We start from the raw sequence: 27,994 nt of genomic DNA, 5'->3' as shown, positions 1-27,994 counted from the left end.
CTTATAATTTTGAATGAAGTTAATTAACAATGGCATATAAATGATCCACAATTCGTTTAAAAACACCAAGTAGGGGTAGGGCCAACATTATAGGGCCCAGCTATGAAGAATCAAGTATTGGGAGAAAAGTCAAGTGATCTGAGGCGGTGTTATTTCTCCCGTAATTTTCATAGTTTACAACTAAAAAGGCACCGATTACATCCAAGAAAAAATTGGGAGTTTACATGGATGAATATGCACGAGGAGACACGCTTATAATATTTGTAAAATAGAAAAACATTCTAGTAAAGGTGGGCAGAACAACGACCAATGCCATCTGAAAATCACCATCAAATACTAGAGTGTAGCAAACGGCAGGAAGTTAAGAATAGAATAAAACTAGTGAAAGAAAGATTGGAAGAGGTCACCAGTTTAAATATTTCGGAGGCAGAATAATCAATTGTAAAAACAAAAGAGAAATAATCAGTAGGACAGCCCAGGGCAAAAATACTTTCCAGAAAAAATAAACCATCAATTTGCTTAGAAAAGCAGGAAATTTTATGATGAAAATTAAGTTTGGAAATATTTTATCAGAACATACAATTCGAGTATGCTTCTCTATGGCAATGAATCATGGGCAATGACAGCAGTGAAGAAACTGATGGGTATTATTCGGCTGTATGAAAATGAAATGCATCGTTCTAGTGAGGACTGCGGGATTCCTCAGAAGAGTGGGAGAGAATAGAAGCCTAGTCAATACTTAAAGTAGAATACACACCATTGTAATCGAACTTATCTTGAAAAACTTGATGCTCTAAGGAAGTCAATCCTCGAATGACAAGTGGTTGGTAAGAGCGGAAAAGTAAGACGTCTGATTTCGTATTTAAGAAACCAAAAATGAAGGATATGAAAGAGCATTTGGGAGACCGTGGCATGTTTAAATGCTAAAATGAACCTCGCAAAATTCACCTGAACTACGTAAAATTAAAACAGATTTAATTCCTCTTCGCCTTCATAGTCCCGGATATTTATACCAGTAAACAGCTGAGAATTCGTAGCGCAAAACACTATTATAAAATAGGAAATGATGAAATATCATCATAAAAATTATCACAGAAGAAGTTAATTTTTGCGCACCGCACAGGATTTAGTTCTTAATTAGTTACTAACAGAGATATAGAGAAGTCAAATATTTATGCATTGGAATATTCAAAGGCCTATCATATGAAGTGAATGATATTGACTCACCATATTTCTTCAGTCTTCCTCTTCCTTGAAACCACTTCGCAAATGCCCCATTCAACCCCAACCGTTTCACGGAACTGATCCGCCACCCCTATTCAATGGAGGACCTGAAAAGAAAAGTTCGCGTTAAAGGCTGACAATATTCACGCGACAAAAATATACACTTTACATGGAGCATAACTTAAAGATTATGTTGATATTAAAGGCTACAACAAATTATCGTACTAACGACTCCAAAGGTGAAGTAAGTGGAAAAAATATATTGCCAAGTGAAGTGCTGTAAATCCAATTAAGACCTCTAATATTCTATTACTTTTCCTCATCATCAAAATTATGTGATAAATTATTGCGGAGTGGTTCCGGAGAGGCTGGTGCTTGTATTAACGAAATAAGTTAACTGCAATTTCCTAGGTTCAAATAACAAGGACTTTTTAAAATACCTCGTTGAAACATTAATTACTTACGTGGAATAACTCGCCATTCAGGTACCAATTATAGTAAAAGCATGAATAAGGGATCCTAATGGCTAACAACTAAAGAAATCGCGGATAGAAGCTTCATTTTGAAATGTAATGGTCTCTCACAATCAACAACGAAGCAGCGTGGCTGGCATGAAATACACTGCTCCAATCTAATGTTAATATCTTATACCTACAGTCAACGCGATAAAATTCATCATTATGACATTCGTCAAAATAGTAACTAACCTGCTGAAGTACTAGAAGTAAGCTATCAGAGTGCCTTACGGATCATAATTCCTGCAATCAAATCGAAATATTTGATGTTCTAAAAGCCTCGATAAATGTAAAGATAAAACTACTTACTCATTTCAAATGACGACACATCATATCAGAATGTAACTGTTATAATTTACACATATTCCTAACGAATGTAGATGCTTTGTCAAAGGTCAAACGAATCGAATGATCGAATATTCGTAATGGCAATAAATCTAGTATTATGGAATTTCGTCCAATGACGTCCAACATCCAATTTTCACAAAAAAAATTATTTCAATTCAAAAGTCACAGGATTAAGAATGAAAACAGGATGGCTTTAATCCGAGAGGAGATTTCCCTATCACTAGCGTTCTTTAAAAAAACTACTCCGACACTAATATTAACTTCGGGCACATGGTAATAAAGTTGGAATATGGAGGTAGTTGGCGTTATAAATATTGTGACTCAAAATATATGCCACTCTAATCTCGATAACTGAATGGAATTGAACAAATTGCATTTGCGAAGGATCCTACACTTTAAAGAGTACAATGAAAGTGCATTGAAAATAATATGAAAATGAATCACCAAACAAGTAATTAAGGTACTCACCTCTTAATCCCAAGAGAGCTTGCCGCGAACTGAAGTCCAGAATAGGAGGGAGGGGACGTTCCGACACTACGTCAGCCACGTGACGTGTGCCTGTGACGTCACGATGATTTCGAACCGATTTATTTATTTAATCAACAAAAAACCGAAAAAAAGCGCTGAATATCTAAGATGTGGGTCCTTTGAAATTTTATCCAATGAAGTACATCAATAAATACGGTAATATTTTTTATTATAATTAAAAAATGTATCGCGCGGAAAATCAATAAAACGTTCGGCCAATAAGATTCGTTCGAATGATTCAGCTATTATACAAAATTAGCGCGGAAATTCTCGAGCGGCCAACGGTCGAAACACACGTGATCAATGTTCCAGAATTTTCTAGTCATGTGTGAAGGTCATTAGGTACGTTTGCAAAACAGGTCACCGCATTACGAATAACAGTACATCAACGGTCCGCATTCAACTGTCGTCCGCAAAGCAGTACCTCCCCTTCCTCTTATTTACGAAGAAAGCACCAACCGTCCTTTCGGCAGAGTCACACTTCTGAATGTTTTCAATTTGTTGAATTCATTTCCTGGACTGTTTTAAACGTTCCTTCGTTCGTTGAAGTCACCGTCTCATTATGCCTAAACGAGGATGGAGAGCGATTATACGACGTACATATCAACAGAAATACTTGGAAGAAATGCAGCGGTTTTGACTGAGGTAAGTGAGCACAAGTAATTTTTATGAGATGGTGAACAGAGAAAGTAATTCTAATCATGATTGTCCTCAAGCATTAACATGTTACTAATGTAGCTCACCATGTAAACTTACTCCATACGACAGTGATTAGCGGAGATATTTAGTGAGTTCGCGAGCGATAAGAGCTAATCACGCTATGGGATTTGTACATATGGGATAAGTATTTATGTGTTCTCAATAGCGCATAAAAATCTCACCTTTACGATCCATTATTTGTCACAGATGTTTCAAATTTATCGAATATTTAGGTATGAAAACCACACTGAGCATTAGTAGTTTCAATTCAATCATGGTTCAATGCATTGCTTAGATTAATACTCCTTCTCTACGCATTATTTCGGTGGTAAAGATTCCATGAAACGGAAATGTTCTATCCATTTGTCCGTTGTAAGCCAGCTGCGAATGGGTCGATAATCTCATAATTGCTGCCTTAAGTTTAATCGCAAAAAAGCATTCAAATAACACCCAAAAATATTTTCCATTTTGGTAATTAGCCGAGCGTAAACAATTAAATCTGGACAGTTCAAAACAGAGCTTTCAATTGCTTCGAAGATCTTCAGTCTTCTATATGATCTATGCTTTTCAATTAAGTCCGCAATGTGATCATCTTCTTCCACTATGCCACGGATATCGATAAAATATCGAAGACTTGCATGCTCGCTTTTACATTTGTTCATTTATAATGGCGTTAGTTAGTAGCTATCAAACCTTTCTTGGCCTCAAAGTAGTGTCGCTAACTAAGCCTGAATAATTATGGCATTATACTTTAATGTACACGCCGATGAAATTAGTAGCTCTTGATTGAATTATAAAAATAACATAGTAGTATTTATTTTTCTGGTCATTCGCAGATTCGTTTCCCTGATAGCCAAGTTCAACTTGGGCCAACGGATGGAGTAACCTGATGCCGTCTTCTTTATACACAGAGATTGCTAAATGGTTCATTACGAACCAACTTAAGATATAAGTCACCAGCAAAAGTTACCACTTCAAGGATAGCGTAATGAAGGACAGATGAAATTGATTTCTTCCGTGAAGGATCTTGGTCTTCATCTTCGAATTTTACTCAAGGTAAGTCATGTCGTTATGATTTCATCATTAGATTTAATCATTTTGTAACGACTCAAATTAATTATCTTTGATATAGCAAATTTTGTTCTTCAGGAAAGGCATAAAAACTGGCATCTTGAGTAGGTTTAAACATGTTTTAAATTAATGCAAATTTTTGTTTTATTTTCCCCGAAATAAAACCATTGTCGACTAGAATTATTACGGATTTTAGGCCCCAATTCTTGGCGCCAGCAGGCATGCCTATTCTAAGTTCTGTGTTTGGAGAGGTTAAAGTGAAGGAGATTTCGCAACAGTTCATCGAAGCCACAATGATGCGACACTAACATTATTGCAAATTTCAAGAAAAATCTGTACGGAAATAATCAATGAATTTCAACTTCAGCACAAGCCAAGTTCATTGGTATTAGCTTGGTCACCTAATCAACGCGTTTCTGCATGGGAATATTTCTGAATGTGTAATTCAGACTTTGCCAGCGTGGTTTGCTTATCAGTATTGTGTTATTTAATGACAATGGTCGTAGTCAACAAAAGCTGAAGAGATACAATTCGTCCGCCTCGTAACTTTTAAACATGAGATAATCCGACTAAGTATTCTGTCAATATATAATAATATTCTTTCGCAACTCACGAGTTATGTCAGTACAAGGGGAAATGCATCGTGGTTTACTTCAGCTTTCAAACTTTTTCGATTTTTCTGTGAAGTAAACGACGAAGGAAAAATATGGAGAAGGGTTTATTTTGGATAAAAAAGTGAACGAAGCAAATGTGGCAGAAATATTTAATTAGCACTATTATGGCGTGCGTTTTGTCTGAGATTTACACGGTCGGCACGCAAGGGATCAAATCAAGGTATATACCATGAAACACGCAAAAGAAAAGGTTTAGATTATAGCGAGTCATACGGTTATATACTGCCTCACGTAGATTTGCACATTCATGTGTTAAAAGCGCAGTGAGAAGTGGAGAAGAAGCTTATCTACTTTTACCAACCAAACACCTTTCTCACTTCAACTCTCTTTACCAAAGAGGTGATTCAGTTGTTCTTTTCTATCCGACCCTTTTTTCACTGAAAAAAAACCTTTTTGAGAACTTAGTGTACACGACACTGATTGCATTTTCAGACACTTTACTAATTAAAAACTGTTATAAATAGCTGATCAGTATGGGGTGTAAAATCAAAGCATTGGATCATTACGAATCTCTATACGAGCATTAGGAATATTCATCCCAAGGCATCTTAAATCAACATAGTCGAACCTGTAGAAATTGGTGGCCAGATCACGCGATAGCGAAAGAGCAGTACTAGGAAATTTATACCTATTGAACTAATCTGAAAATCCTTTTTTATTCACCCCGCCATACTACAAAAACCGATAGCTCCAACATTCAAAGACACTCTACGAATAAACTCCTGAAATATTTTTCATTTTCAGGAGACTCCGCGAATTGGGTCAAAGAATTTTCCTTCTCCTCGGAAAAAAATGGAGCTATATCACTTCTGTTTTAAATTATTTTCTGCAAAAATTGTTTAACCTCCATGTTGAATAAAACTGCAAGAGGAGAAGACTCCCTAACTTCTACTTGCTTCCAGGTCCATCGACGACAGAGCTCAGCTTTAAAACAGCGACACCCCAAAGTACTTGTATTCACAAGCACTTCACATTGAACACAACACTGACAATGAATTATTTGATGGAACCTTGACACTTTCACTTCACTCTTTAGCCGCTAAGTAACACATTCTGGTAGCTTCACATTATTCCAAGAGACATGCACACTGCTTTCATCGTGATGAAGAACGATTTATTATTATCCAAACGTTGACGAAAAGGCTTGAAGAGATCGTTGGCAACTTGATTTTAGGATTGCACTGTCAATCACTGAATTAATTGAATTGTTCACTCCACCTTTTGTAAACTGTAAAAAGAACAAGAAGTAGCTTTAAGCTATAGCACTAAAAATTTGGTACTGATGAAAGGAAAGGTTCTTAATCATTATACTCGGAAGTAACATGAAGTCGAAACCAAGGATGTGGGTACAAAAACTCCAATAATTGTGTCCAAATAATTTTCCAAAGAATGTTTCCTTCTTGATCAAAAATAATGAACAATTATGATTAAATTTGTAGGTTATCATGGATTAATAGGTTATTTACGAGAATAGGACTTACCCGTACCCTTCTGCGAGGGAGGACACACCTCCTTACCCTATCCGAACTGCTGTGAGGCTCAAACTTAACTAGGTATGATGGAATGAGGAATTAGGGGAAAACTCAAAGTGACGCACTGCTTCTAACATACAGTCCTGAGAGGTAAAGAGGGCGGGGAATCACTTAGGATATCAGGGGAGGTTGCCGTGAACAAATAGCTCAAGTCAGAGTCAAAATTGTTGGACTGATTTCGAGTCCAAGCGCATCGCGAATGCGTTCGTGAGAGGCTCGGTTTGCGCGTCGTTGGGTGGAGAGCTGGTTGTTAAGGGGAGGTATTGAAGGAGAAGTAGAGGGGATGGGGGAAAGGGAGTCAGGGCACAACAAATGAGACCCTATACATCCCTCTCGTTACGTCACATGCATTGTTCACAAGGTTCGTTTTCCTGCGAATAGTCGCAGAGTGAGATCTTATGTTAACTTAACTGTGTTAAAGCAAATGAAATTACAAGTAAGAGTGAACACGTGAATCGATGACCCAAAGCCCCTGATATGGACGTATATTATGCCATTATGCGTAATATTACAATGACCGTGCGGTTCGGGAGCGGTGGTCCTCTTGCATGCTGCAAGATGGTGATTAATCATCCCCTGCCAAACATCCGAAAAGTGGCACGCAGAGAATTATGTTGAATTAGAAGATTTAGAACATGCTGTAATTTCTGTTCAATCGCCTGCTTAATTGGATTGGTTACACGGTGAATTCTTAAGTTTATATATTTAAGTTTACACATTTCCTTTCACGTTTTATGTATCCTATTACCAAACATAAACACCAAGGAGAACTTCTTAATCATTATACACGCAAGAAACATGTGATAAATGTTTTTCATGATAAGTTCTAATTCGATTATTATAGTGAGCTTTAAAGTTTCAACTCAACTATAAAGTATCACGGGATTAACTTCCATCCGAATGTGACTTCCTTTTTATAGGATGAACTGTGCTATCCAGAACTGGAATACATTACTTATCTTATGCCATCACCGCTTTTATTTATTGCATAATTTTATGCGTAGGTGGAGGTTGGTGCGATGGCGGTAGGTGACGAGGATTTTAGTTTTCTGATCCCCCGACCAACCAACCACCTCAAGTATAGATAGTTAAGATGTAATGGCTAATGTTATATACCTGATTATTTTCATTCGTGTTCAGTATTTTCTGTCATCTCTTTGATCTTCCTGATTTAATATCCTGTACCTGAGTATTGCTTATTTTTTAATTATTCTTTGTATGTTCTTTCTCATTACCGAGGGCTGTTTTTTTCTATCTCCAATGGGTCATGACTAAAAGAATAAGTGATCGAACATAAATCATTTCATTGCTAAACAATAAGTACACATTTGCTTCATTTTCGATGCAATGGCCTCGGCGAAGGTTGTTCTCCATAGGACGTTGCTGCGAATGCCTTTCAATGATTTCACCGCTTTCCTGAATCTAATTGTCCGCTTTTAAACGCTTTTTCCTAGCCAAATTGTCACTCCGCGAAATATGCAAGTCAAAAATCGCAAGTTCATTATTGGAAAGGAGGGTTATCGTAAACGCCCCATTGAAATTGCTCAAAGAACAGTTGGGTAGCACAAGCGCTTAGGAGACGGGCGGTGTCATGCATCAGAACACTTACAGAATTCAGCACGCCTCTTATTTTATTTTGAATGGCTCCGCGCAATCGACCAAGCATTTGCATTTATCGTGAAACCCGGCAGAATGAAATCAAAAAGTAACACGCCTCATTTGTCCCAAAACAAAGAAGCATAATAATTCGACTGAATTTCATTTGTTTGCTTGGTGATTTTTAATGCCTCCATTGCTTATGATGTATCTTTCTTTCAGGTGTCATGTCATATGTCATAAGTATGTTATACGTCTCAACCTTGGCCACAGTTGATTTTTTTATATATCTCTTTTAAAAGCATGAAGGACAAGAAATTTCAATTCCCATTCATCAAATTTCGTTCTTTTTGCTCCATGGTTCTCACAACGCGAGAGAATCAATGGCTGTGATATTGTTAATGAGGCTTGCTACGAGCCTTAAACGGACAACTTATGTTCTCAGATGACTGAGCTTGTGGTAAGGAGGGTGTGGAGGGGAAAATCGTTCCTTTCATCAAATTCTAATCTCAGGTAGTCTTCCATGAAACTCATACTATCTGAGCGCTACTTAATCTTAAAATTTAGAGTAACTTCTTTTCACACGATTGAATATATTTTTCATTGGTCATCATGTGATTCTAATATGACTTGATGTCCATTGGTCTTCTTCTTTATAAAGTTTTTTTAGAGTCACATGTGAGGTAGGTGCTCGAGACAAAATTAATCCAAAATTCACAACATCGTCGAAGTTAATATCTGCCACATGTTTCTGAAAGAAAATTTCTACGCGACCAAGCCAATATAAGATAACATGAAATACTTAAAATTCCAATTTGATATAGCATAAAACCTACTTTATTAAATCATTCTAAATTTCATCTTACGCCCATTAAGTACCATGTATTTCTCTCCTATCTACCTTCCTTCAGCGGCATCTTGTCTCTCTTTTATTCTCTAATTACTAAGTCTATTAGTTGAGAACATAAATGATTCAATCAATAATATAAATAATAAATGTTCAATTACTTCCTGAAAAATGCGCATGTGGCCATAAAACAATTGGTGTGGCAATGGGAACTTATGGGAACTGTTCTCCACGATTGAATTTAAACATATATTGTAAATTATCTCAATGACCTGAGCCTTATTGTCTAGGCTATAACAAAAAGGACGAGTTTTTTCAATCATAAAAGATTGTTATAATGTAGTGGACTAATTCCGATTTATTTAAAACACAGCACCTCACAAATAGCATCACCATGAAATCCGCTGTACGAATAATGCAAAGGACAACGAGAGCGCGACGCAAGAGAACACAGCGGACACTCTACGCCATCTATTCACCAGCCCTGATGAGGACACGGTGGTCTATTTGGGGGTTTTATCGGCTTCCCTTAAGTTTCGGACGAATACCATATCACAAGGCATCACGGAAGAAGAGAGTTCCAGATGATTTTGACTTAACCATGTTTGACACATTGTCACTAATAAATGTATTAAATAATAATAACTTATTGACTAGGCTTGACGACGAATAGATACTGTAGCGAGATATTTATGTATTTATCTATTGTAGCTTAATTAATGAGGTTCATGGATCAATTTTTTGGCAATGCCCAAGTTTGCTGTAAAAGATTCTAACGATAATTTTTGTTGATTCCATAATTTGAGCCATTAGAATTTTGTAACAACCCATCAGAATCACTTACTTGATTTTAGAAAATTAAATGTATAACAATATTTTAATAATAAATAAAGTGAAAACATCAGCCACTATGGAGGAGCAGCAGAAAGAGTGAAGAGGTAAAGAAAAAGCAGTTCCATGGTAGTTCTATCAAGTCAGTATTTGTGGTAAGTATTCATTGTTATGGCGGCTTGTCATACCCTCCGAAGAACAGAGGGATGTGTTCCAAACGCCGTCCTCAAAGTGCTACGGCAAGCAAGGTGCAATATTTGAAAAATCTCCGCCTCCACTAGCATTTGTACCCGGTTACACAGGGAGCAATTAGTTATGACTGATATAAATATATAACTCTAGTTATCACAGCAACTAGACCCCAGAGTGTTACCTCAAGAAACAATTACATACATTCTCTTTTTCTTATTTTAAAATTCATTAAATGAATGCATGTCAAATAGCTCTTAAAGAAATTCGCCGTTAGTGCAGGTTTCTAATTGTGAAATTTGTTTAAACACGTAGCTCACGAAAAGAAGGGTTCGTGTCTAATTATAGATTTTATATCAATCGCCTAGTTTAAAAGATTCACTTTCCAACATCCGTTGAGTACGGTGATCCCCGCAGCCAGCAGCCGTCTCCGGACTGCTGGACTGGCGGATGCAATTTTATCTCCCTTTTTTATTTTATCATAGGCGGTCGCTATTTATCTCTAAGCATCACGCCCGACAGAATTCCATACTTGTCAGGGTAAATATTTCGGGGTAAGTCGATGATCATTTTGTATAATAGGGTAGTTTCCTTCATCAAAGAAAACGAAAGGCGTCGATTGCGATGCCTTACCCACCATTACTGTATTCATAATATACAAATTATTTGGTTTTAGAAATACCGGTTTAGACGAATGGCAAGGGTCAATTTTATCCTCATTTGAAAGAGGCCAGATTGGCGCCCATACGATGCCACTCCACGTAACGTCACAGTTTCTATACGAGTAGATAGGAGTTTTACAGCGTCTGAGGTTACAAATGCATGCATGAGGAACAGAGATCAGGGAAACATGTCTTAATAATCACCTTTTAAAACAGGCTAAGGTAGGACAGTTTTCCCCGTTTGATTAAGTATTAATAATCCTTATTTAAGCCAAGCGCCATCAGCTAGCATGGTACTCTGCTACATGCTAGCATCCTGCGTCGTATCAGCGCTCAGAGCCTCGCCCCAAGGTCACCTCACTTGCGGCAGCGGGAACCAGAACGACGTCACACGGGAGTTTTCCCGGCATTCATGCTTACCCGTCGCGTTTTCGCGCGCTTGAAATTTTTCAATTTGCAATTAATCGCGAAAAATAGGTATCGTAATTTAAAAATCTAAAAGCGTGAAATACGTACTCCAGGAGTAATAATCTGAATAAAAAAACAAAAGCAAACCACCCTATTTCTCATGGGAAGGACGTCGAAATTTGTGGAGTATATATGACAAGATTGTGTGAGGGTGCTTCCGTATAGTTGTTACCGTGGCTGTTCCCGTTATGCTTGAACTAACATCTCATATTAATACGAATATTTAGGATGTGCTCTATAGAATCAACTGTATTACGCACGTTACCACGCCTAATTCCGATGTAACTGCGACGCCAATGGTCATGCACACAATCATATCAAACTAGACAAATTGTTATACTTTCAAACCCACGGACACATTTCCAATGCATAATGCTACCTACATATTTGTAAGTCATTACGCCATGCATTCCAACTTGTTTAACGTTCTTTTTGTCAAATTACTCGTCCAAATAACAACGCAAATGAACTTGCACCGACAGTGATACAGTCTGCGCATTTATTGTCTACTTTACACGAGAATTAAAGTCACTTACACCAATATTACTCTATCAGAATATCCACATGCATCAGCACTCATGAAATAAAGTGGTATTATTTTATTAGAACCAAATACTTAATAAAAACCAACAGTATAACATATCACCATTCCCAACCGGAATGAGCTTCCTTCATCTATAGCCCACTCGACTTCTATCCTACCGGAAAGCCGTCCTTTAGTCGATAGGAAGCCAGTCTGAAACGCACGGATTGCCTGGCCGCTAGCAAGTGACGTAGAATCCGCGTCAAGTCTCCCGATTCGCTCGGAAGGGGAGACTCTGAAACACCCCCAGCAGTTTTTTTGTATCATCCGAAGCCCAGTGTTGAGTTGCGAGGGTGTGCTAGGAACGGGGCGAGCGCGAGTTTTCAAGTTTTCTGTTCTTCTGCATGGAAAGTGAAAGGAAATCAAAGAGGAAAAAGAGTATGAAGACCAATTTATGAGAAAAGAGGAAGCATATCTTTTGAGGGATGGTGGAAATGAAGTACTAGGAATAATGGTGAGTATATAAATCCGTTTTAAATGTGCTACATTATTAACAGTTTAAATATCTTTCGACACATATTTTCATCCATGTAAAATCTTTAAAAATGTTATGAAGCTAATGAATAGACTATCAAATTATTTTAACCATTTTGATCATTCCAAACCTGCTACAAAAGATGTAATTTACACGGTAGAAGGAGAAACTGCTTTAAAGTAAGTACCTCTCGATAATGTATCGGCTATGACTATAATATATTAACTTTTTGGAACCAAGCATTGAAAATAAGATGAATATAGAGAATATACTGCACATTATCAGTTGGGTTCTAGGTTACACCATTTCCTTTTAAATTCTTGCTGACGCTAGCCAAGAATAAATATTTCACCGAGTAGGTAATATAACGTGCATATCTTCATTTCGTGTCTAAATATTTTCAAAAGTAACCGCTGTGTCATCAAAACACGATACGAAAAGTATCACGTTGGTTAATTTTTCTCGCATTTCCGGAAAATGTGTTTCTCGATAAATTACAACCGAGGGAAAAAACTACGGGAAGTAATTTTCTTATAAAAGATATTCTAGTTATTGAAATTACTATTATTAATTATTGCGTGAGTCACCCAAAATAAAGAATTTGAACTTGAAACAATATCACTAAGCAGGGGTTGATTTTTGGTCGCTGTAATACAGCGATGACGTCTAGATTACCAAATTTAATCGTTACATATCTCCTATTTGCGTAAATATGCTTGTTGTGTGCAAAAAATTTATACATGAAATACATTAAACCTGCGAATCATTTTTACAAGTATAAGACAAGAAGACTTTAAGAAGTATAGACAATTTCATTTACATTTAATCTGGTATACTCCTCCACAGATGTCTTTAGGGTGTGTTCTTTCATTTTGACGAGGATATTCGAATCTGGTCATGATGCTATGTTTTTGGAGGCCTGCCACTCCTCCACAATGCAGCGGCGGTGATTCCTACATCGACCAAACATCACGAGCACTGAAATGCCGAGTCCAACCATGTATAAAATAAACTCCTCCATTGTGGGGAGGTCTACCCTCCAATGAGGGTAAGGGAAGGATAGGTGTACCCTTCCTATAACTTTCAGCAACGGTACACGAAGGGTATTTTAGAACATTGGTGGGTAGGCCCTCTCCTTCCTGGAGTGTAAGGGAAGGGTTCTGCCAGCCTCAACGAAGGGTACAGGAAGGGTAGGACTAATATAAAAACTAAAAATCCATAAATTAACATGAAAATTTAAAAAAAATCGCTAAGCAACTAAATTAAACTAATGGGGATGAATTATAACAGTGATTTCTAAAATTATAAGACAGAAAAAAATTGACCGAACATGGTCTTGAACCCAGAACCTACATATATGAGGATGAAAAACTAGTACCTTAACAACCTTGGCTATCGAAGTAGTACTTAGGAAAGGCTTCTCAACGGATCATATACTACAAAATTTAAGATGAGATTCGCACCTGAGTCTATGTGGAAGAAAGCTGTGACATTTATCAACCACACTCATTTCGTTTCAGAGAATAAGATCGGCATACAAATACCGAACATCACTCCCCCCATGTCCCATTGTCAGCCACACAAATAGGTTACATCCTAAAAATGTGAATGAAAGAACTTCTAACTGAGCTTTTTTCACACAATTATATAATCTATTGTGTACAGTGGCGTTACCAGGAATTTCGTTCGGGGGGGTTGACCAAAACCGGGTGGGGAAATTTTTGAAAAACAGGATACTAAGTATTGGGTTTTCAAATAATTCCAACACTTTTCATGATCGAAAAAACTTCAATAGTTAAAGAAATATTTTTAAATTCATTATTTGTCAATATTTTGTTTTCTTTTATGAAGGAAAATGATTGTGTTTTTATATTTCGGGGGGCGGAGGGTACGATTCAAAGACTGCTTACGTTCTTGTACAGAACTCAATGCTCTTTAGCAGGTGAAAGTAGCTGAGGAGGCAATGTCGATATGTTTTCCTCAGTTATAAATGCAAAGTCCCAAGGAAGGGTAGACGAAGGATTTTTCTATCCTTCCCTTCCCCTTAATAGTGGGTAGGGCGTGGGTTGTGCAAGGGTAATTACCCACCATGAAGGCTACTACCCTTCCTTTACCCTTCCTTAACCCACCATGGTGGAGTTTATTTTTATCAGGGAAGAGCACAGAAGGCACGTAAAAAATAGACATTTCACCCAGTCAGCGGCGGCGGAACACCAATGGAGTGGACCGACGCACAATATTGGCTTTGACGACGCCTCTCTTTTGTACAAAGAAGGCCGCTACTTCCCGAGAATAACCAGGGAGGCAATTGAGATCGCCAAAACAACGAAGAACTTCAACCGTGAAGACGGCTACAATCTCGCCAGCGCGTGGAAAAGGGTCTTCAAAGATCCTGACCAATCAGGGCACACCTCCACAAAAAAGGCAGCAAACGGGGTGTTTATAAGATGAACAACTTTCTGCATCGTCAGTTCAGTGGACCTGAGGAAGCCAACTGGAACGTTGGCGAAATATTGTCCTACAAAATGGATAAATGCGGAAGAATACCCGAAAAAATCACTAAATATCATCACAATCTCCAAAGAAGCCTACTTGAAAACATCAGGTAGACTCATTAAGTGTAACTGTAGAAAGTTTTCTGCATAATGATGCTTCTAGAAGTTTATGACAACAAAATGTAATTTCATTAAAAATTCTTCAATACTAACATCTCCGCCTTGGGAAGAAGTTAAAATTTCTGAGGAGCATTACAAGATCAATTTTTCTCTACCACTCAGGCCACCGTATGACCCTTCCGGGGATGTAAACTGCACTGAAGTCAGGTCTCGTACTTGACATGTTACCCATTTCTTTTTAATTTCGAAGGGAATTTTAGTTCTTATACACCACTATTATTTAACATGAATGAGGACACATATATACCAAGACTGTTAATTGCCACGAAAAAAACATTTCGCTTAACCGGGATTCGAACCCAGATCCTCCCGTTTGCCGGTCAGTTATGTTACACAAGTTACATTACCAAGTAATTTTTTTTCTAGGCGAATCTTAGTCACAAGGAAAAAGAGATTCTCATATTCAAGTAAAAAGGTGGCTTTGTGGTATAATTAGTAGCATATTTTACCGATCATCGGGGATATCCGGGTTCGATTCCCAGGTTAGCCAAATGATTTTTTCATGCCGAATATCATACTTGGTGTATTTAACTATGCACTCGCGCGCGTGACTGCATACAAAGTTACTTGTTTGATGCAGTACTTTGTATGAGTAAGAGCACAAAACCTTTTGAATGTGACGCTGGAATATACTCTTTCACAAATTACTCTAACCACTGTACGGTAGATGATAATATTTAGTTTCCGTTCCATGCTTAACAACTTAATTTGGTAGAATGATTAATGATTTTCAAACGCTGTGCATAAAAGCATATACTTAATTCAACTTACAAATAAAATCCGAAGATTCAAACGCGATTGAGCGGAATTTTTCCATATTGAATGAAACACTTGCAATACGATTATAAGAAAAGTTATTGTGACCTAGATTTCAATGTTATAACAACATCTTCAAAGTACAATTGGTGTGTGATTCATTCAATGTATCTTCTAGGGACTAAGCTATGTTGGATTACGAACTAATGAATTCGACTTTGCCAACATTTGGCCCGCTTTAATTTCGTAGGGGATAATTTATTTCTAATGCCTTTACTAATTTCTTTGAAAAACTACGAGAAATATTCCTCCTTCCATTAATTATGTAAGAGATAAGGGGCATACGATCGAAATTTAGGGAAAAAGGTCCCGTCCTAAATAAAAGGAAAATTATGGTAAAGCTAGAGACTAAGCCGGTAGATTCCGTAGTGGTACACGTTAACGCATACCTACGACGGACTACTATAGGATGAAGAAGTTTAAGGCGTCTATGATGATAGCAGTAATCAAACAGGTAAGGGGTGAAGAAAACCTTATAATTTTAGGTGATTAGAAGGAGAAGGCTTTGAGTGTCAATATTAACGGAGAAAAAAACTATGCTATGATTCGCTGACGGCATAGCAGTCATAGCCGAGACAGAGAAGAATATTAGTATGCAGAAAAAGAGAGGAGGCTAGGACAAACATTAAGCTAAGAAATAAAAAACTATGAGATGTGTGTAGTACTCTAGTAGTAGTATTTTAGAGCTATGGAATTTTTGTAAGTTAGTACGGAGTGGTAACTGGATTGATTCCCAAGTGAAGTAGATGGGTCCTTGGCATTGCAAGGGTGCAATAGAGCCTTGATAACCTCACTAAGTGTTACACATATAAGACACTTAGGGTCCCTAATGCCCAACTGTTCACTTAGATTCCCCATGAGGAACCCAGGTGAATGCTTCTTCTCCAATTCTTCTAATTATACAATCAAATTAAACGATCTTTCTCTATCCTGCATAGTCTACAAGTGTCATTAACTAATCCATTTTGATAGCAAAATCTATGGGGTGGGAATGAAATGGGCCCAAATTTATTTGTGATCAAGAAGGATTCCTCTCTATAATAGGCAGATGCCTAGGACGCAAAGAGGTGGAGGAATTGGCCGCCGAGGGCCCTATCCCGGAGGAGTTGGAGACTTCAGGGGCTGACGTGGCATTGCCGCAAACAGCGACGTCAGATGAAACTGCAGAGATGCCGATAGCCACGTCCCCATTGCCCCCGGAGGAGGGCCGCCCTTCACCAACCGCCTCTCCTCCTCCGGGAGAAGAAGGCCTAGTAGAAGACCCATGGGAAGACCTCAATGTTGAACAACAGGGCCCTGCCAGGGGGGTGGAAGACTTTCCAGGGCCCCACCTCCACCGTCCCTCAGTTGAAGAATTCATGCAACAGTATAACAACATAATTCTGGATATAGCGTCTATTACAATTGAAATTGACTGGATGGTGGGGGTTATAGAGAGACGGATTGAAGATCTTGTCCGCCAGGCCCTGGGACAGAGAGCGTCGCGGAACCATCCCGATGGGGACGGGAGGTTTTACCGCCATCAAGACCACCTGTGACCCGCGGCGAGGCCCAAAGTCCCACCTCAAGAGGTAAGTGAATGTATCGTATGTTTGTGTGCCTAGAAGTATTGGTGTGGACGTAAGCTAGAGAGATTTCCACCTCATGCAAATGCCAACAGGATTGAAATGGTAGACTCCCAGATGTTTTGATTCCTCTCAATGTAAAGGAGTGCCTCCCCCTGCAATCTGGATCCATTCCTGCCACCATTCAAACATGAGTGATATTCTGCCTCTTAACTTGCCTATTAGGATAGGAGAATCACGGATCATTGGACTGCTTTCCTTTTTCTATAGCTGGGAAGATTGCTCATTAACTGATTCTGGAAGTAACATTCATTTGGATGTACTTTATTTCCATTGAAAATTCAATTTCCATGGCAATTATCACCTTTTAAACAAGGAGAAGTAACAGGATTTTAATCAAATTAATTCATAATTAATTAAATTACATTTCTATTGCCACACTGATATTGAAGCTGAGGTTAACGACACTGTACATAGTTTCAGGCTGCTGCAAAGCTCCTTCAAGCACTCAGAGTAGTCTGTGCAAACTCACATTTGAATATAATTAGTTATGAATCAATGATGATAGCAATAGTATCAGCTACGAGACTACGTGCTCGTTTCCAGACTTTGCTCACATCGCATATACTTTGACTCCAATTTTGCTAGTTCCGTCACATCCTTGACCTTGGGTGCAATTAGCCTTGTATGCCAGCTATCCAAGTTTTACTGGTCTGGCCCTGATAGGAAAATTGGATGTGTGGTTTTCAACAAATTATTGAAAACAATAGTACCTTGCTGTGGGATAATCTATTCCCATGGTGGTATTGATATTGGCAAACACTGACCCCTATGTAATTATCACTTATGTCTCCCATAGTACATTTCTGAATACAAGAATTCTCCCCTATGAACACCCTTATTCTAAAAAATGTAAAGTTCTCTTGGAAAAACTTGTAATAATCTTGGATAATAGTGGTTATTACATTAAAAACACACAACGTTAGGTCTAGAATAACATTTTTTCTGTTATCTTAAGATGTCACACAGTTCTAATTTTCATCAATAAATGAGGTTTATCTACAATTATATGCCTTCACTATTTCAGGGCCATAACATCAAGGACAACTCCCTGGCATGTCGGCGGCCAACCACCCAGAGGTATATGACATTTTCAAGGTTTTCCATTGGAATTGCTGTACCTTAATTCCTAGAATAAGTATGGATCCCTCACTCTTAGATTCTAACAAGATTGAAATACTTTCCACCATTCTAATCATTCCACCGCAATTCAATTGAGAATTAAACTCAATACTCAATTGAGCATCCCCTATTCCAGTGGCGCAGCGTGGGGGATAAAACCCCTCCAGAGCTCAGAGAAATTTTTAAGTTTAATCCATTTTACTTAATGGATTTGTATTACTTATAGGATAGTATTAGGATTAATCACATATCCCTCAGAAAACCGTAATGGTCGCCATTTTACACCATTAATCTTAAGGCGGTTATGCAATACCCCCACACCCCAAAGTATTATAGCTGCGCCTAAACCCACCCCCCAGCCTTTGTCCTTAGCTGCGCCCCTGCCCTATTCCTCCTATAAAAGGTAAGAAGGGATTTTATAAATCTAGCTAACCATCTTCTACATATATTTAGAAGTGGATGTCTATTTGTCTGTCTGCTATGCGCATTACCATGGCTGCACAGATTGCTACCCAAGTTAGTACACAAGTACTTCTCATCCTACCAAAACGCCTTAGTTCCTCTTCTTGTTGTATCCCACCTGTCCTTTTTCTTGTTGTTTTTGCATTAGCTTGTTTTATGTCACATGTACGACATCATGCAATTTCTGTGGCTGGTCATCCTGCCGCGTAGGCACACCTCTTGACACGCCCTAAGTGAAAACATAACACAAAGGATACTATAATAAACCCATTTAAATGCACTCGGCGCAAACCTTTAGCTGATTTATGCGTTCACAAGACATTTTTTGCCTACTCATGTACGTAAATGCATTACAATCAACATTGTGGAGTGGGATAAAAGCAGATCCCATAAGGGGAGGGTCGGGCTTAATTACGGTGCAGTGGCCCTAAGGTCTCCCTAAGTTGGGTCTCTGGCAGGGCCAGAATGCATACGACCACAGCTATCTCACCAGTCACCTTCCTTCCCCCATGTCAGCTATAGCCGGCATCAGGTCGTTTGCGTATGAAAATGCTCGTCGATTCAACCCGACGTTTGGCATCAAAGGAAATAGGGATGGGTGAACACAAGGAAACTAGCGAACACAACTATAAAGCCTGTAGATCCAGACTTTGAGACTTTGAGGCTTGTATGCTTTATAATCTGCAAACACCCTAAAATCCATCAAATCCCCAAAATTGGAGCACTCAAATATTGTAATGCGGAATTGATTGGATTCGGAAAAGAACAAGAATGCTTGTGGATAGCACTCTTATCTTTGTTACGGTCAAAATATAAATGACTTGTACATCAATACCAGGGCCTGCACAAGGGAAAACGCAGAGCAAACTGATGTTGTGTTGCCCTACTAAGGGGGGTTTGGTATGGAATACCCCTCAATTACATATACCAATTAAGTGGTCCGGGGAAAGGGGTACAGCTAGGAATTAAGGACAGGGGAATTTTAGAGGGGACAATCAATGCTGTGGGATCTGGATGGTATGGAATGCCTTCCATTGTAAGCCGGTGGTGCCGGGACCTCCCCCAGAAAATTTTAAGATATGTAAATGGTTCAAAATGGTGAGGTTTACAGCTTTCTCAGGGATATTCTATCGATCCTTACACTTTTCCATACTTAATATCAATGCAATTAAGTAAGTAAAATGAAATTAATTAAAAATTTTCTCTGAATTCGGGGCGGAAGGGGTCTATCCTCCAAAGCCTGACCCCTCCCTGAGCCATTGTGTAGCATCACCTCTTTTGTGTATAATGCAGTGTACATTTTTTGTTAAAAAGAAATACCAGAGAGCATTTTCGGAGGTAATAAGAACATTTTAATCCAAATAGTTTAATAGACTTATATTTTTCAAGAACCAACATAATATGAGTGGCAGTGATATATTTTTATTATATACATGGATAATAGCCATGAAACTTTATGAGTTTTTTTTCACAAAGTCTACCTTTTCTTCCGCAAAAATAAAAATAAATTTACACCATGAGATAGAATAGAAAATAAAAAATTTTAAAATTGGAAAACAATTTAATTTTGCTGTTTGGGCGTTTGGTTGCCCCCTAGCTACGCCACCCTGTGTAGTTGCCTGGGAAGCCCAGGGTGACGTAGGTCCTGGTAAATGCCACTGTTTAATCTTGTCACTAAAATCTAGGAGAGCAAGTTACATGCAACCATTCCCTGTGAGCGTTATAAAACATACTAGTATATTAGCATATTAGTGCATTGAAGATTTTGAAGTGAACTTTATTTAAATATTTCCCTGAGATTTTAATACCTCATCTTTAGATACATATATTTGTAAAACCCGTAATGTGACATTCAAAAAGACATTCCAGCCCTCATACTAAGACATAGTTTAGGGATAAGAAATGAATAGTTTGAAGTTCAAGATGATTGTGAATTCTGAAATCTGACCCAAATAAGGTGCTCATAATAAAAAATATCTGCATAGAGTTCCCATCAAGAGTAATTGTGAATGGTCTAGTTGGATAATACATGAGGGGAGCCAAAAATAACGGGAATTGCGCAGTAACTTTTTCATTAATCAATATTTTCTCTATAAATTGTTATCACCTTCCAAGTAATCCTCATTGACTGCAACACATTCATTCATCTAATCGTTACTTTGACACTTCAAAACAATTTTTTAATTCACTAAAATCAATGTTCTTTCGGCCTTACACCGATTTTTGTTTTACTTCACCTACCGTCCCAAAACCTTTTCCGTTAATATCCCTTTTCAGTCTAGGAAGTAGAGAGAGTAACAGGTGGCAATATCTGGTGAAAAGTGGGGGTGAACGATTGGCGTGATGCCTTTTTTTGTCAAAAACCACTTCATGGACATTGCGGTGTGGGCGGGTACATTGTCATGGTGGAAGAACCAATCACCTGTGTGCCAAAGATCAGCCCTTTTTTTCCGGATAGTTTCCCTTAACCTCTGCAAAATACCTATAAAGTTCTTGTATGGTTCGGCAACGATCTTCTTGAATGAGGGAGTGGATTTTTGCAACATTGCCGTCCGTTCTTGATGTTGACGGGTGCCCTTAATGAGGATGGTCATCAATCGACATCTGTCCATTGTTGAGATGCGAAAACCAGTCGTAGACACGTGCTTTACTTAGATTACTATTCCCAAAAGCAGTTTTAAGCATCACTAGAGTTTCTGCGGGAGTTTTCCCCTACAAAAAAAATAAATAAAATAAACTTCACTGCCGCATGTCCGCCCCGCCAGTCAGCCATCACACCTTTTCGCTCTATCGGAAAAAGTTGATTAACCAAAAAAATCCCAAAGACCAACAGATGCACTCAGAGGCGACCAGGATTCTCACACTGACTCAGAAAATATCACTGCTTGGAACCCTTTACGGGAAAAGCAGATCCCTCTCTCAACCGTTAGGTCCCCTCTCGTAATGTAAACATGTACTAATATGAGAAACACTAACAGGGAAATCCATGCTGTTTTGTTTAACTTGATTTGAATGCAGAAACAATAACTCCAAATATTGGTATTAACATAGTATAGTTTTTATGTGCTTTAAAATAACACTGATAATATCTGCAGGGAAATTATTGATTGCAAAGAGTCATTTCTTCAGAAAGCGGCCTCTCTGTAGCACTGCCTGTATTTCACGCCGTGAACGGCGCACTGCTGGGCCACATTGAAATGGGTGTCGTGGTGACCACGGCGACCGTTAACGGTGCCATCCCGTCAACTGAGCGATTCGATTCATTAAAAGACATCCATACACACGGATAGTTATTTGAAGGCACAAAGTGCTAGCATTTGGGGAAGGGAAGGTAGGAACAGAAAGGACAGGAGGAGAGGGGTTCTCCTTATAAGCGGTCGGATATTCGGATCTCCACTGAGCTTCAATGCAAAAAGAAAGCATTTTGACATTGGCCAAATCTAACATCTATTTCTTCGGGTGAGAAAGCCTCATTCTACATGTTTTAGGATTGATAAATGGGAAATAATTTTTCCCGTTTCTATGAATCCAATTATTTTGAGTTACATGTACTTATTTCACTGCCTTTCCTGGCCGACTGGCAACAGCTGTAATCAAAACTAAGCAATTTTTTTGTATCTAGCTGCATGTCCTACCTTCCCTCAACACCTGGGTGAGGGGTATCGAAAGGGAACCCACGACATGAAATATTTTGGCCAATTTGTAAGTTATACAGTACTACGGTAATACCGTAATTACCCAGCACTCAGTTTGAAAACACCATTATGAGAGGTTGTGTTTTGCAGTTGGACTGTTATTTATCGTGGTTCCAGCTTTAAATATCGAACGATGGAAACGAATTTTAAAATTCCAAAAGCTAGTGCTACTGCTCATACCAGGGTAAGTGAATTCAACTCAGAAGGATTTTTTGTGAAAGACAGAGCACATTTTACTGTGCTGAGTTTGCAATTAAAGAATTTGAACACACAGTCACTCAGTCAAAGAAAGCGAAGGAGGAACTTGTTGTCGCTACTGCTGAAGCATTTTTAAAGGCTTTATTTAGTGTAGAGAAACTTGACAATCCAAACATTCTGGAATGGCTCTCCAAGTATTGACATATATTAGGGAGTGGGGATTTGCCATTAGCTGATCGTATATGCCAATACTACATACTTGACCATTTCCTTCATTTAGTTTTATCAGAAATTTTGTACAATCGAAATTGTGTTAAATGTTATGTAAAATGCTTAATAAAAGTATTAGTATTCATGAAACGTGTTCCATAAAATAAATGGCTATAAATGTGGAAAAATTGTAGCATTATAAAACACTGCCAAGATTTTCTATAACACAAAAATCACATGGTTTAAAAATGAATTTTAGCAAAAAATAAAATGTCTTCCATGGACCTTTATTTATAGGCCACTTGGCATAGGCAATTTTTCATACTATTTATAAAAAATTCCAGGAGCAATAATATAAGTTATAATGAGGGCCCAGTGAGAAATGGGTGGTGGAATCCACGTGGAACCCACGTGGAATCCACGTTGACTCGTGGATATATGGTGGTGGTGGATATTGAGTGGTTGGACCCACGTGGAATCCACGTTGATTTCAAGTGGATTTGTGGTGATTAGCATAAAATGTTAAACAGAATTTCTAATTTGTGGAACTTAACTCTCTGGTGACATTGCGTCATTTATCATCCTGAAACCACGCTAGTTATGTGAAAATGTATCGCACATTCTATTTTTATATAATTCGTGGAAAGGCAACCATGAGAGCACATGAAAAACCATAGACACATATATAGAAGGTTTAGATATAGAGTGGTTGAGGTTTTAATGGTTTTAGGACAGCACCTACTGCTGTTTTAATTTTTCCACCAAATTTCCAATTGGGTTCCACGTTGATTCCACGACCAAAAACACGTGGTATCCACATTACATCTCCACGTGGGTTCCACGTGGATTCCACCACCCATTTCTCACTGGGGGTAGATCATCCATAGTTCAATTTAAGCTGAATTCTAAATAATATCATGTAAATTGATTTTCCAGCCATAACACGTGACTGGAACGAGTCCACTGCATAATTTGGGGAATGACCCCTGCCCCCAGCCTCTGGCAGATCGTCAAAATGGTATGAGTACTGTTTTTGTTATCATTTTTCTAGGTACACATTTTTTGTAAATCGGTCTCATTTCATGAAAAAAACAAATACATACACTTTCAAAATCATACACCTTTATGGTACACAAATTCCTCCAGAAACTGATTTATATGCTATGATAGCTTTTATTTTACTAGAAAGAGTTTCTCGAAAGAGGTTTTTGTAACTTCCTATCATCATCATTAATATCATTTAAATTGTTTTTCAGCCATAACAGCTGACTATGCGTGTAACCGCAAAATTTGGGGAAAAACACCGGCCCTTGGCCTCCAGCAGATCATCAAAATGGTATGGGATCTCTTTTTGTTATCATTTTTCTAGATATATATTTTTTATATATTAGCCTCACTAACAACCATACACAAATACTATATAAAAACTCAAAATCATACACTTCTGTGGCAGACAAATTCCTCCAGAAACTTATTTATGCTATGATAGCTTTTGTTTACGAGAAAGAGTTTCTAGTTAGAGGTTTTGTAACTCTGAATAACTTAATGACCACCATGCCCCCCTTCTTAGCTTACCCGCCGTGGCCAGCTTTCTTCCTCTATTAACTCATTGTATATATAAGGCCATGCTCTTCCTGTATCCTTTATTAATAACTTTTGCATTTTAAATATTTTTAAATATAGATTTTGTGAATATGGATCCAAGATTTTTATTCAAATTGGTGAAAGATTCTTTTTGTATTTGAATTTCTTAAAATTGTGGATTTCACCAATCACCCATTTTTACCTTTTTTGAGATGATAGCAGATGTCGTATCACAACAATGCCATAGATTGCAGGGCAGATTGTTAATGATTTTTTTTTATTTACTGCAACAAATTACTTGCAACCATGCCCTGTGAGCATTAGAAAATATATGTATTAGTGCACTCAAATTTTTAATGAGAACATAATTTAAACAACAGCCAAGACATTTCAATGTTTCATCTTTAAATATATGTATGTTTGTCAAACCTGTGATTTAACATTAAAAAGACATTTCAGCCAAGGTATGTACTAAGAAACTTTTGGGACAAGTAATGAATGATTTTGAATTTCGAGATGATAATGAATTTTGAAATCTGAACAAAAAAAAAGATACTCGTATAAAAATATTTCTGCATACGTTGAGAACCTATCAAAAGTAATTGTACATGGTCTAGTTGGATAATAGTGTAAATATGTACTAAATATGCAGGGGCAGATCCAGGATTTCTCTCTGGGGGGCACGAGAAAAGGATTTTGATCTGGGTGGGGCATTAGGCTACATCGTAATACAAAATGAATGCAATGATAATGGGACATTATTAAAAATCTTGTATATTTTTTAAGGGTCTAAGGGTGCACATGCCCCTGTGCTCCCCCCCCCCCCTCCTAAATCCGCCAATGCTAATATGAGAAACACTAACAGGGAAATACATACATGATGTTTTGCTTGGAGTAACATTTTATTTCAATGCAGTAAAAAAACCCAGATATTGTTTTTTATAAAGTACATATATTTTTTATGTGCTTTAAAATAATACTGACAATATCTGCAAGGAAATTCTTGATTGCATCACTGTTGATTTTAATTTATATAAATTTGAAATAAAAAATGATGCAATTAATGGAATTGAATCGAAAAACAAAGACACAAATGCTTTCATGAAAAAATGTTTCCTCAAGGTACTAATAAATTTCCAAGAGTAGGTACCTATTGTCTTTATTTAAGGGTCATTGGTGTTGTATTTTTAGCCCAGGAGGGTGATAGAGATTAAATGAGCAAGCTGGCACTGGATGGCTATGTATTTATTTGATAGTTCCTACCATACGAGGCATTAATTTGACATTACATATCACTTTCCCGTAATGGGGAATACCGGAAGTAACCACCAGTACCAACCTTGGGTCTTTCAACATTTCCCATCGACGGAAAGTCCTTAGATACCAACCCAAGGTTAGGTACTTTCTGCTACAATTGGCACTTGCAATTTATCATGCTTATTATAACAAATTCCAGGAGCAACAACATACATAATGATACGGGTGGATCATTCAAATAACATTTTAAGATGGTTCCTAATGAATATCATGTAAATTGATTTTCAGCCATAACACCTGACTATGTGTGAATTTTGGGCAACGACAGCTGCCCCCAGCCTCCAGATGATCATCAAAATGGTATGAGATCTATTTTTGTTTTGATTTTTCTGAATATAAATTTTTTATGTATTAGTGTCATTTCATTCAAAAAAGATTTCCTCAATGCACATGTTAATTTCCAAGAATACCTATCATCTTCATTTAACCCTTTCGCACTGGCGGCTAGAATAGGAAAACGTTTTCGTGCTACAAGTAGCATTAGAATATTTCAAACCTCTCTGTATTGAGCTCTGTTTTGGGGGTGAGTTGCCTGGGTATTTTTCTCCCTCTGTTTTGGCACCCAGCTCAACACCCAGCGATTAGCGTCCGTCCCTTACCCCACCCACTGGACGACACCCTCTATCCCTATCATAGCACGAATCCATGGTCAACTTACTGCGTTACCAGTGTTTTTTCAACCAAACACTGTACATATTTGATTTTCAATAATTTACTCTTATAAAAGAATAACTAGTATTTTTTAAGCATTGTGGAATTTTAAACGGGTTTCTTGTGCTAATAACAACAGTGTTTGTAAATATGTATAAGCTCGGCATAAGGTAATAAGGCTATAAGTCCTTAAGTCTGTTATTTTTTAACGCTAAAATTTCCTTTACAAATTACTTAACCTCGGATCAAAACAAAGGATTCATTTCAAAGTAATAAAAAAATTGTAGTATGCACAAAATATGTCATTGGAAAAACTATTGACAACATAATCACCTCGCAACGGATTCCTACAGAGAGGATGATCATAAATGAGTTGAAGGGTCCGGCTTATAATTGCTAAGGAGTGGCCCTAAGGACTCGCTAAGCTGGGTCTCAGGCCGGGCCTGAATGCATCCAACAATGGCTACCTCAGTGGTCACTTCCCTTCCCTCGCATCGGCCAGAGCCAATATATACGGTCGTCTGCATTGAAAAATCTGTGATAGCTATACCTGACGTCAGTTCTTCTGTATATGAAAATGCCCGTCAGCCACACATGATGTCTGGTGTGAAAGGGTTAAAGGCAGGCCTGTGCTGGGCGCCATCTTACGACAGTGGATGGCCATGGCCAGAGGGTGCCAGGAGTATTCAGGGGGAGGACTGCAGGGGAGTCTTGGGGTGTGGAATACAATAATTAATTTTGAAATTTATATCCTCACCCTCTTGAGATTAAATTGAATCTTACGAGATTGAATCATATTAAATTAAATTATTATTTTTTTTACCCAAGACGATGTTAATTATGCTGTTGAATGGGACATGATTCACATCAAGGAACTGGGTAATATTGGTATTCTGACAGTAGAATTCGTCAATTTCGGTATAGGAGGGTGTCTTGGCGGCCCAACACAGGCCAGGTTAAGGGCCAATGGCATATACAATTTATCCTAATATTATACATGCAAGAAGCATTAACATACTTAATAATAAGGGTAGATCATCCATAGTTCAATGTAAGCTGGCTCCTAATGAATATCATTTAAATTGTTTTTCAGCCATAACTGCTGACTATGCGTCTAAACGCGACATTCGGGGAATGACACCTGCCCCTGGCCTTCAACAGATCATCAAAATGGTATGGGATCTGTTTTTATAATTATTTTTTCTAGATATACATTTTTTATATATTAGCCTCACTACCAACCATCAACAAACACGTACACATTCAAAATCATACACTTCTGTGGTAGACAAATATTCCTCCAGAAACTGATTTGTGCTATGATGGCTCAAATAATAGAATGCGTAATAATTGAGCAATAGGTAATATACGTAATAATAAGGTAGAAAATCCAAAGT

At 37.9% G+C, this 27,994-nt stretch overlaps 1 long non-coding RNA gene across 2 annotated transcripts; it reads left to right on the top strand.

The window, feature by feature from the left end:
• The first annotated feature begins 17,176 nt into the window (after positions 1-17,176).
• Positions 17,177-26,221, top strand: LOC124166116. Of its 2 annotated transcripts, none has more exons than XR_006866400.1 (4): positions 17,177-17,304; positions 18,386-18,438; positions 23,982-24,063; positions 26,175-26,221. It is a non-coding gene; the product is annotated as an uncharacterized LOC124166116 (long non-coding RNA). The 2 variants fall into 2 exon arrangements; XR_006866401.1 differs by lacking the exon at positions 26,175-26,221 and adding an exon at positions 24,302-24,329.
• The last annotated feature ends 1,773 nt before the right edge of the window (positions 26,222-27,994 follow it).

Source organism: Ischnura elegans, chromosome 9 (assembly GCF_921293095.1).
Source record: "Ischnura elegans chromosome 9, ioIscEleg1.1, whole genome shotgun sequence".
Lineage (NCBI taxonomy): Eukaryota > Metazoa > Arthropoda > Insecta > Odonata > Coenagrionidae > Ischnura > Ischnura elegans.
This window is presented reverse-complemented; position numbering and strand designations above follow the sequence as displayed.